The sequence below is a fragment of the Saccopteryx leptura genome, chromosome 4, assembly GCF_036850995.1.
Source record: "Saccopteryx leptura isolate mSacLep1 chromosome 4, mSacLep1_pri_phased_curated, whole genome shotgun sequence".
NCBI classification, from domain to species: domain Eukaryota; kingdom Metazoa; phylum Chordata; class Mammalia; order Chiroptera; family Emballonuridae; genus Saccopteryx; species Saccopteryx leptura.
Window position 1 is genome coordinate 100,715,534 of NC_089506.1, and position 12,160 is coordinate 100,727,693.

The window sequence follows — 12,160 nt, forward strand, 5'->3', positions numbered from 1 at the left end:
TTTAGCAACTTAATCAAGCAAATGAGGTGGGGGGATGGGCAGCAAGGACCCTGTCAGCTTACTGCCAGTCCCCCACACCTCTGTCCCCCACAAATCTAAACCGCAAGGACCCTGTCAGCTTGCAGTCTCCCACATTTAGCTGCAGAATCTAAAGAATAAAATAAAAGAACAAACAAAATGGGAGCAGACTCAGACGCAGAGAGCAGACCGATGGTTGCCAGATGGGAGGGGTCTAGGGGATTGGATATGAAAGGTAAAGATATTAAGATATTAAGAAGTACAGATTGGCAGTCACAAAATAGTCATGGGGATGTAAAGTACAGCACAGGGAGTATAGTCAATAATATTGTAATAACTATGTGTGGTTCCGGGTGGGTATTGGAAACATCAGGGAGAACACTTTATCAAGTACGTGATTGTCTAACCACTACGCTGTACACTTGAAACAAAAACAAAATAATAGTGAATGTAAACTGTAATTGAAATATAAAATTTAAAGAACTTTTATAAAAATAAAATAAAAGAACTATAGCAATAGCTGCAAAACCCGAGTCACAAATTGCTGGTGTTGTCAGTCTAGGGAGAACGACTGAGTACCTTAACAGCACACAGAAGTGGCATTGCCTTCCCTGGCCTGGAGGAGAGAGAGCTGCTGCTACTCCTTTTCCACTCAGTGCCCTCCGCACAAAGTCCTGCTAGACCCTGTACCTCCTGTGAACATTTCATTATTTACAGGTGTGTTGGTTTATTCATGAGCCTGGCCCAGCCATCCTGGGATCGCTCTCTGTTTTGAGGTATGCGTCTGTGACTGCTTCCTTGCAGCTGGTGCTAATGAGGCCAAAGTCTGGGTTCAATCCCCACAGGGGCCAGTTAACTTCATTGTGCTCCACCGCCAGAGGCTGCCCCCAACCTCTCTGGCTGGGGCTTGTATGTGTCCCACAGGGCCAAGCACATGAAGGGGGTCAGGCTGTCCCCCACCTCCACTGAGGAAATAGCTACTTCCTGCAGCGCCTCCACCCCCTGCAAAGGTCAGCCCTGGTGTTCTCCAAGATTACCGGCTTTATCCTCTCTGAGGTGTTTGTGAGAGTGTTTTTAGAATTTTTTCTTTTCATTCAATCGCATGTTTTTATCAAGCACCTGCTATGAATCACGGGCTGGGACAAACTGCCTTTTCCCTAATTCCCGGGCTTGTTCATTGTGCATTAACCAGAACTCAGTCTCCAGGGGTGAAGGTGGGGTGGACATCAGAAGATAGAGCATGTGGAGTTACAGATTTTTATATAGTGGTCTTTGAAAACATACAAGAAAAAAAATCATTCATTTATTATTCACTCAACAAATATTTATTGACCATCACGTTTGGGCATTGGGGTTACAGCCATGAAACAAAACAGATTGAAAACTCCTTGCTGTTGCGGAGTTTATGTCCCAGCATGGGGCTGATGGACAATAAATAAGAAAAGCTAGTAAAAAGTATGTATGTTACCTGATGATAAGGACCAAGGAGAACAATAAAGCAGGAATGGGGATGGAGATTCCAGGGAAGGAAGCTATAGTTATGAATATGCCAGCCAGAGCAGACCTTGCTGAAAGCGACCAGTGTCGCTTGCTGTGTTCAGCAAGGACCTGAGTAGGGAGAGAGAACTGTGAGGAGGGGGAACACCTCAGGCAGAGGGACCAGCGAAGGCCCAGACCAAGCGGAGGGAGTGTGCTTGGCATGTTCCAGAAACGGCAAGGCCAGTGGGGCTGCGCAGTGAGCCCAGGGGAGGCAGTGGGCCATGCAGCCAAGAAGTGGGGGGCAGGGGTGGGGGGGGCTGCGCAGTGAGCCCAGGGGAGGGAGTGGGCCATGCAGCCAAGAAGTGGGGGGCGGGGGGGGGGGCTGCGCAGTGAGTCCAGGGGAGGCAGTGGGCCATGCAGCCAAGAAGCGGGGGTAGGGGGGTGGGGCTGCGCAGTGAGCCCAGGGGAAGCAGTGGGCCATGCAGCCAAGAAGCAGGGGCGGGGGGCTGCGCAGTGAGTCCAGGGGAAGCAGTGGGCCATGCAGCCAAGAAGCGGAGGGGGGGGGGGCTGCGCAGTGAGTCCAGGGGAAGCAGTGGGCCATGCAGCCAAGAAGCGGGGGGGGGGGGGGGGGGCTGCGCAGTGAGCCCAGGGGAAGCGTGGGCCATGCAGCCAAGAAGCGGGGGGCGGGGGGGGGGGGGGGCTGCGCAGTGAGTCCAGGGGAAGCAGTGGGCCATGCAGCCAAGAAGCGGGGGTGGGGGGTGGGGGTGGGGCTGCGCAGTGAGTCCAGGGGAAGCAGTGGGCGATGCCAAGAAGCGGGGGTGGGGGGTGGGGGTGGGGCTGCGCAGTGAGTCCAGGGGAAGCAGTGGGCGATGCCAAGAAGCGGGGGGGGGGGGGGGGGGGGGGGCTGCGCAGTGAGTCCAGGGGAAGCAGTGGGCGATGCCAAGAAGCGGGGGTGGGGGGGCGGGGGGGGGGGGGGGGGAGGCTGCGCAGTGAGCCCAGGGGAGGCAGTGGGCCATGCAGCCAAGAAGCGGGGGTGGGTGGTGGGGGTGGGGCTGCGCAGTGAGCCCAGGGGAGGCAGTGGGCCATGCAGCCAAGAAGCCGGGGTGGGGGGTGGGGGTGAGGGGTTGGGGCTGCGCAGTGAGCCCAGGGGAAGCAGTGGGCCATGCAGCCAAGAAGCGGGGGTGGGGGTGGGGCTGCGCGGTGAGCTCAGGGGAAGCAGTGGGCCATGCAGCCAAGAAGCGGGGGGGGGGGGGGGGGGGGCGGGGGGGGCGGGGGGGGGGGCGGGGGGGGCGGGGGGGGGCGGGGGAGGGGTCAGGGGAGGTCTGCAGGCCCTTGTTAGGGTTTGGCTCTTTTCCACAGGAGTCAGGAGAGATTTCATCAAAAACCTGGCTTTGGAGCTAGACCTCGAAGGCTGAGTGGTGCTAATTCATTCGTCTGTACTCCCACGGAAGGAGGCTCTGCACACCTACCGTTGGGGAGATGACACGTGCAGGGGCCAGGGTGTATCTCAGACTTGAAGGCTGAGTGGGTTAGCATCTGCTCCCCGCCCCACCCTCCACCCCACCCTGTCCCCCTGCGCACACGCGCTACAAGCCCAGCAGTCATGTCTGACCACATGGTGGGAGCCTGCCTGATGGCTGGGATTATTTCAGCCACCACTCAGGCAGGTGGCTGCTCAGAAGAGATGCAGAGAAATAAAAATCTGAGGTCATGTCTTCCCCAGTAATTTATGGTCATCTGTTCATGTTGCCGAAGAAGCATATGGAAACAAGCAAGGCAGCCCAAAGCCAAGTGAGTCAGGGAGAAAGGAGACTTTGCCTGAGCTCCGAGCAGGAAGGGGCCCCCTCAGGACTAGCAGGGGCCCTAGGGGTGGGGTAACACTGAACACACGGAGGAGGGCAGAGGTGTGCGGTCTTGAAGCTTGGGGAGATGTGAGCCCATGAACAGGAGGAGGGAGAGCACTGCAAGTCTATGTCCCTGTGTGAGGGACAGTAGGCTATGTGGACATGCTCAGGGGTCAGGCAGAGGGTTTCCCAGGCTATGGTGGGGTGACGAGGAGCAGGGCAGACTGCAGCAGTCCTGGCACAGCCAGCTGGGAAGTCTCGACTTCCCCGAAGGCGACTCTCTGCTCCGTGGCAGGCAGAGCCACGTCTGTGTGCTCTCTACATGTGTAAGTGGTGCTCCCCCAGGGGTAGAATGCAGGGGACCCAGTTCAGTTTGAAGTTCAGATAAATAAAGGATAATCTTCCAGTGTAACGATGTTCTATGAAATACTTGAAACAAATACAAGACACTCAGGCAAATTTGAATGTCAGATAAACAATAGATCAATTCTTTAAAATATAAGTTTGACCCATGTAATATTTGGAACATATACTAAAAAAAAAAAAAAAAAAAATCCATTGTTTGTATGAAGCTCACGTTCCACTGAACATCGGGTAGTTTATGTGCTAAGTCTGACCACCTAGTATGTGATGCTTAATGAATGGTACTTTCTGAGGCTGTGGATTCCAGAGCAGAACCCCCCTCCTTTCACACTAGCTGGCCCTGACAGGTTTCCCGCCCCCCTGGCTCGCTGGTGGCTTCAGTCTGAGTTCCTGGTGAGAACAGCCAGCCCACAGCTCCTTCCCGAGGGTCAGCCACACAGCTCCCCAAACCTGCCTCTCAGAGCACAGAACAGGAGCCCTGCCTTCAGCCAGCAGAGCCGCTGCCGTTCTTGAAATGAACAGGCAGTTCTGGTGTACAGGGTAGGCGGGCATCCAACTGGCCACCCTGAGCCAGTATTGATTATGCAAGGGGGCTGTCGTAAACCAAGCAGGCATGCTGAGAGGGACCCTGTCACAGCCTCCCTGCCGTGGGATGACTCCTCACACAGACCTCAAAGTCCGACAGGTTCTGAGGCAGAACCAGCGTGTTTCTCCTGCTCACTAATGCAGTGCCTTGGGGAGCTGCATTATATTATTTTCCCCCTAAATGCAAAGTCAAGGGGTTAAAAACTCACCTTTTCTTTTGGAACATTTTTCTCTTCAGTGTGGTTCATCATTCAATTTAAGAACCAAAGCACAAAACAGAAAAGCTAATAGAATTTGCATTGAAAGCCTAGTACGTGCTGAGCACCCTAGTAAGTATTTTGTGTGTTGTGGGGTTTTATCATCATAAGACTTTTATGAAATAGATATATTCCTCATTTTACAGGTTCAAAAACGGAGACTCACTACGGCTGTCTGCTCAGTAGCCTGCCAGCTTGGTTCACACCCAGGTCAGCGTGACCCGGAGCACCACTGCCTGCTCCAGGGCGGGGTGTGCCTTGCTGCTGGGTCTGGCTAGCCTGTCCTTTAAATCCTGAACTGATAAACATCCTCTGACAAACTACTTCGATTGTTCTCCAAAAGATCAAGTTCTTCTCTTTGCTCTCAGATGACCTCCTCCCTTGTTGTGCTGTAAGACACTCGCCTTTCTGCATCCCCATTTACTCCTGAGAGCCTCAAAGTCAGCATAAAAGGCTTTTATTTAGAAGAGTGTCCCTCTCTACCTACAAAGCCTAGGATACTGCTTGGCACACTGAAGACTCTCAATAAATATCTATTATTGGATGTTATTATTTCTAATTCTATTTCCCATTTGTTTAGGGAGCTCTAAGGACGCTGTCATGTCAATGTGCTTTATTGTCACTGCTGGCCTGCAATCTGAACTATTTTTCTCCACTGAGCTTTACATTTATCTGTTTTCACTGAGCACTCATCTGTTCAATAACAATACTGATAGAAGGTTCTTTCCTGACTGAATGATTGGACAAGCATGGTTGCCAAAACAGCTATATGTGTAGAAGCCCAAGCTGATCTTCTCAATTGTTCTTCTCTGTGATTTTATGGAAAAATTTGGGGGAAGCAAATCCAATAGGAGGCCTAACTTCCTGGACTTAGGATCTTAAGACCAATGTATTTTGAGTCACAGTGACATATGGATGGAATGAATACCATGAGAAGGAGCTCATGGACACCCATGAAAGAGAATGACAGATTGGTTCTGATCCTACCTTCTCACAAAAGCTTCTTAGAAAATGTCACCTCATTATTGAAAAGAGCACATGCTTCCACAAAACCTTCCAGGAAGTAGATAGGCAAAAATTTCCCATGATTCTGCTTCTAGGAGAAAATGTGGGTCCAACGAGAAACATGTGAGCCCCCGTGAACTCTGGCCCTCAGGGACAGCTGGGCTGTGGAGCTGAGAGTCAAGCTCATGGACAGGCGCTGGCTGAGAGGGCTGCGCAGACGGCGAGGCCAGCTACCCGAGACTCAGGCTCCAAGGAAGTCTGTAAATAGAGATTACAGCAGCGGTTCTCAATCTGTGGGTCGCGACCCCGGCGGGGTCACCTAGAGCCATCGGAAAATGCATAATGCATATCAGGTATTTACATTCCGAATCATAACTGTAGCAAAATTACAGTTATGAAGTAGCCACCAAAATTATTTTTTGGTTTGGGGTCACCACAACATGAGGAACTGTATTGCGGGGTCACGGCATTAGAAAGGTTGAGAACCACTGGATTACAGCATTTAAACATTTTCAATCTCTGTGTCCTCATGCAGGTTTGAGGTCCTTCACGGGGTTCTATAATTAACAGTGATTGCCCTGTCACGTGAATTCATTTCACACTGGCTGTTTTTCTCGTAGGTCCTATCTGGGGTGAAGATGACCGTGATGGAAATCTGGGTTCGTTCTTGCTGACAGGTCATTGTGGTCCATGTTTCTCCTGCACAACAAGGAAGCCTGGACTGCCCTAAACAACCCTCTCGAGAACTGGTCCGCAGCTGAGTCTGTCCCTCTCATCTTTATCCTGTTACTGGTTTTGTTACTGTACATACTTCAGAAATGTCAGTGTTTCTTTAACGCCCCACCTTGGGAGAAGCTGGAGAAATGGTCTGTGTTAGCCTTGGTGAGGGCGAGACAGCTTCATGCATATGAGCCTGGCTCTTTATTGATTTCCTGGAATAAGAAACCATATGTAATATGCTGGCTGTGCAAAATGTAACCCTTGACCAGCCAAAGCCATTCGTCCACCTCTCCTGTTGGGAGAAGCACATCGAAAATTCCCCACCTGGGAGGAACTTCTTCAAAAGAATATTTCACGCTAATGAATATGCTTCTTGGACTCGAATCTCAATTTAGATTTGAAAAATGAGCTGATTATGTCTGGGCCGACATTTTGTTGGAGACCATCTTGAGAATAAGAATTTAGATTATGCAGGGGGTTCTTGTATGTGATCCATCTTAGAGTAGGTTTTGGGTGTATTTTGCTCCACATCCCACACAAGGGTTTGGAGTTTGGACTGCTGACCCTCTTGATTTAATGCTGTATGTTGCTAGGGAGGACACCCCGACAGAGTTCAGCATTTTAAAATAAAATGTTAAAATATTCTGGGAGGAAAGGGAGAATAGTTCTCAGTTCCCACTGTGAGCATTTTATAGATAGTTACTGGGAAAAAAACCACACATCCAAACCTTAAAGTCAAAGATTAATATTTTGTACACATGTTGAATTTGTGAGAATGCGACACTTTCCTCTAAATGTTTGGTTTTGTCTTTTAAACTTGCCAGGTTCTCTGAAATGCATTCTCTAAGGAATGTTAAAAAATTTTCAATCAAGATTTTAAGTTTCAAGCAAACCCCAGAGAGCCCTGAGCAGCCTACCACTGCCACCAGCCCTGTTCCCAGCACACCCTGGGAGGACCCGCTGCTGCGGCGAGCGCGGTCACCGTCACCCCAACCACGAGCAAGCGGGCGGGACCCCGCAGCCACCCACCGGCCCCACTCTGAGCGCTGCTGACAACAAGCCTGGTGGCCCCAGCGGTCTCACATCAGTGGCACCTGTGGATGAGGACAGGAAGGTCATTGCAAGGAAGGTTTTGGGAACAGTAGAATGATTCAATGTAAGAAACAGATATGGTTTCATCAGCAGGAATGACACCAAGGAGAATGTAGCTGTACACCAGACCGCCCTAAGGAAGAATAACCCTGGGAGGTACCTTTTAATCTAGAAGAGGAGAGACTGTAGAGCTCGGTGTTGTTGAAGAATAAGGTGTGCGGAAGCAGCAACCACTACAGGCCCTGGTACAGTCCTCGGTGCAACGCGGGAAGCATGCAGCGGGCCATGACCTCTAGGGTTCTCCACATGGCAGGGGGCCTCCACGCAGGGACCAGCGGAATTACCAGAATAGTGAGAGTGGTAAAGGGAATGAGGGGTCAGTGAGTGCTCCCAACAGCCAACAGGGCCTGCCCTACCGCAGGCGACCATTCCCACCTTACTACATGCGGAGACCCTATGGTGTGCGGAGACCCTATGGTGTGGACACAGCATTCCAGCCCTCCTGTGCAGGGAGAAGGGGTGGGGTTGCTGACAACCATGGTGCCGGACAACGAGGTAGCCCAGTGAGGTAATATGTATCAGGGCTGTAGACCATGATTCCCCAGGGGCCCTCCTTGTCAGAGACAGCTGGAGAGGATGGCAATGAAGAAGATAAGGCAAATCAAGGAAATGAGGCCCAAGGTCAGCACCACCTCAGGTTGGTACCCCACAACTTCCACGACCAATACAGATGCCAGAAAACTCTAAGCTACAAGATCACAGACACAAAAGGAGCCAACCCACCAGCTGAGAATTTGTCTTCCCTCTAGGCTGAGTGGGGGGGGGGGGGGGCTTCTCTACCATCATCTGGTTTAGTCAGTCAACAATAAGAAATTAATATCAAACCCCAGCAATAAGAAATGAACAAAAGATTGGAGCTGATGTTAAGGGCTTGCTTTTTGCCTGTTGACCAGATTAAAGAGAGCTACCTGCATTTTCTATGCAGCATGGGTCTTGGTTTTTATTTGTCTGTTTGTTTTTAGATGTCTCTGTCGGTAATGACAAATGTGGTTTCGTTTCATTTCATTTTGTTTTTTAAAAGCCTTGCTTTTCTCAATACACCTTTAAAGTTTTTAAAAAATCGTTTCATATCTGGGCAAGCTGAGACTTTTAAGAACTTTTTAAAAATTTTAAGAACTTTTAATTTGCAGTAAAAGTTTACAACTTGATTTTTTTCCAAGAAAGTCGACACACTGCAAGCACTTGTTAATAAAAGTATTAAATAATAATAATAATTTAAAAAATGATTTAAAGTTTCCATTGCTTTGGGGGCACCAACCATGCCCAAAAATTTCTTTCTCACAGTGTGGAAATTCTGAGCTGAGAAGGCAGCTGACCGAGTGGTGTTTGAGTGCCTTGCTAAAGAATGGATTTTGTCGGGCTGCTCTGAGGTAATGTGGGTTGTGAGCCCATGCAGGGTCTTGGTTACATTTCTGGTACAGCCCAAGATACATAAGGGCACATGATTACAGAAACCTTAGAAATTAAAAAATAAAAAAATGAGAGGAAGAAGTTGTGATTCAGAGAATGACCCAGAGAGACAAAACTATATATTTTGAATGCACAGGCTCACCCTCAGCATACGGGCTGTAGGCAGTGGGGTCTGGCGAGGTGCCCCTCTCCTAATGTTCTGGGCATCATCCCATCTGCTCTAAACCAGACGTCAGCACTTTCTTGACTTTGGCTTCTCCAGTGCGAATGTGCATATGAATCCCCCTCAGGATCTTGTGAGAATGCAGATTTGGGTTCAGTGAGTTTAGGTGAGACCCAAGAATCTTCCTTCCCAGCAGGCTCCCAGTTGATGCTTCCACTGCAGGTGCAAGCTCACCTTCTCCCTCACACCCAGGAAGAGAGCGCCAACTTCTGTTTCTGGTATCAACAGGGCTGAGCGAGCATCTCCTTTAGGATGTGGCTGAAACTTGGGTACTCAAGTTTGCAACACAAGAGACCAAGGAGTTGAAATTCCATTGGGGAGGGATGGAGTTTTTGGAGGTAAGAATGGGGGAGGTATTGGGGTTGGGAAACTTTAAAGAGGCAACTGTGGGGACCACCTGGAGAGCAAGGATCAAGAGGGAGAAAGGAAGACAGGGAGGAAGCATCTCCATGGAAACCCCTTTATCGCCACTACTTCACAGGCCCAAGTTGGTAAGTCTCTCCTTCCATGAGTGAACTTGGTGGTCAAATGAAGTCCACTTAGAACTTCTGTTTCTCTCTCAAGGTAATGTTATTTTAAGTTACATCTGACCTAAGGTATTTCCCTGCATGGTGACCAGATGGCCCTTAGTTCACATAGGTATCTTCTTTGTCCTACAGTCACCTGTCAAAGAAGTCTGCTTACAAGAAGGCTTTTGCTCAAAATATGTAGACAATTGGCAGCTAGTGAAACTGAAAAATTTCAAGGCCCCCTGGTTAGAGTTGGTTGTATAATGTCTAGAAAATACTTTCTAAGGTTCAGAATAGAGTTTACACACAGAGGAAGAGTTAAACCTGAATGCTTTGCTATCATTCACAAGAGGGCATCAAGTTTTAAAGATCCCTCTGTATGGGTTGAATTGCCAGCCCCTCCCTCTCAAAAGATATGTTGAAGTCCTAACTCCCATACCTCAGATATGAGCTTATTTGCAAACAGGGTCATTGCAGATGTCATCCGTTCAGTGAGGTCACACTGGAGTAGGGTGGGCCCCTAATCCAATATGACTCGTGCCTTTGTAAGAAAAAGGCTGCATATGCACAGAAACACACAGGGGGAACACCATGTGGTGATCAAGGCAGAGCTTGCAGTGACGCACTGACAAGCGAAGGAGTGTCAAGGGTGGCTGACGGCAGGAAGAAACAGGAAGAGAAGAAGCAGGACCCTCCCAGAGAGTCTTCAGAGGTGCAGCCACCTTGATTTTGGACTTCTAGCCTCCTGAATTGTAAGAAAATAAATTTCTGTTGTTTTGGGTTTTCCAATTTCTGGTACTTGGCTTCTGAAGCTATAGCAAATGAACACACCCTCTTATGGCCCTTACAGCAGGATTGTAATTGCATTTACTTGTGAGTATATCTGACCCCGCTCTGTGGACTAGGAGCTCCCAAGGTTCCCTAGACCCAACACAGACCTCAGTACATGGTGGGATATATTGGCTAAATGAACACATTTTAGGAGTTCAGATCTTAATAGTATAGTTAAAATGCAAATAATAAGAAGAATCAGCAAGGGAGAAATGCTTGCTTAGATTAGTGCATGTATTTTATTCATGACAGCATTTATTTAATTTCATTTATGATTATTTATTTTGCTGTGATTTGAAACCCAAATCAGTGATGTCTCACTGCAACATAAATGAAACAAAAACCAAATTGTTCATCTTCTCTCTGGATGTTAAAGATGATCGTCATGTTAGTCAAATGACAGACCATGATCTTTACCACCATTTAACTTCTCAGCATCTTTGCTGGTTTCTCGCTGGAGCTGGAATGGCTGCTAAGGGACTCTTCCTGCCTGTGAGATTTATATTATTGGAGATTTAAAGCAAACACTATTTCAAAACTGGCAGTAACTTCAATAATTGACTGAAGTTAATGCCCCAAGGCGGAATTTCAGATCATCAATTTAATTTACCTGGTTCTTAATCCCTGGGGAAAAGCTGGCATGTGGAGGAATGCTGTGGGTTTAAGATGTCACTACAGGAGGGACCTAGGGATTTAGAAGAGATTTGGGATGTTAATCTCATTGGGTCTCTATTCCGAGATTTGGGATGTTAATCTCATTGGGTCTCTATCCCTTTAGAATTCCTTTCTGAATAGCAATTTAGTGGATACTGAATTGAGAGGGACGACTGAATGTAGGTGTCCATGCACGAACTAGAAGCAGCAGAGGGAAGGACTGGGGAGGAGCCATGTTGCAATCACTTATGGAGGATATATAGTAGTTCCTTCCTTATCTGGAGTTTTGCTTTTCAGAGTTTCAGCTATTGCCATCACCCTCAGTTCAAAACTATGAAATATAAAGTTTCAGAAATAAACAACTCACAAATTTTAAACTGTGCCCTATTCTGAGTCACGAGATGAACTCCCGCTGTCCCACTCTGTCCTGGCTGGGACAGGGTCGCCCCTTTGTCCAGCACATTCATGCTGTGTGTGTTCCCACCTGTTAGGCATTTAGTATTACAGTGTCTGTGTGCAAGCAACTCTTACTTTACTTAAAAATAGCCCCAAAGTGTACGACGCAAGAGTAGTGATGCTGACAATTCTGGTAGCCAAAGGGAAACTGTGAAGGGCTCCTTTAAGCAAAAAGGTAAAAGTTCAGTACTCTCCGTGGTTTCAGGCACCCATGGGGGTGTGTGTATCTTAGGGCTTATCCCCCATGAATAAAGGGGGGCTACTGCATGTGCCTCCGCACTGTGTCCCTCCCCCAGAATTAAAGTTAAGAAGCTCCTGGTGAACTCCATCCTGACCTCACGCTGATGGAGGAGAGGAAGGGACTTAGGGGGCAGCACCTGGCTGGGCCTTCCAGGAGTTTGGGAAACACCCCCTCACCAGCCCCACGGAGCCTGGAAACACGGAACCGTCAGCCCCAGCACAGCTGGGCCATGAAAGCAGAGAGGGGCTGAGTCTGTTCCCCAGTTTCACGGCCGAGCGGCCCTCCCCACTGGCATTGGGATGTGGTCCCAGGAGTTTCCTCCAGGCTTCTCAGAAGCATGAAGAGAGGGTGAGAGAGGGACCACAGCCTGCCTTCCAATCCTTCTTTCTCACCTTGGAGTCAAGTCCCCTTTC

The 12,160-nt window shown here is 49.0% G+C and overlaps 1 pseudogene; it reads left to right on the forward strand.

The window, feature by feature from the left end:
- The first annotated feature begins 6,241 nt into the window (after window positions 1-6,241).
- Window positions 6,242-8,172, forward strand: LOC136404205 (Y-box-binding protein 1 pseudogene; annotated as a pseudogene).
- Window positions 8,173-12,160: the final 3,988 nt, after the last annotated feature.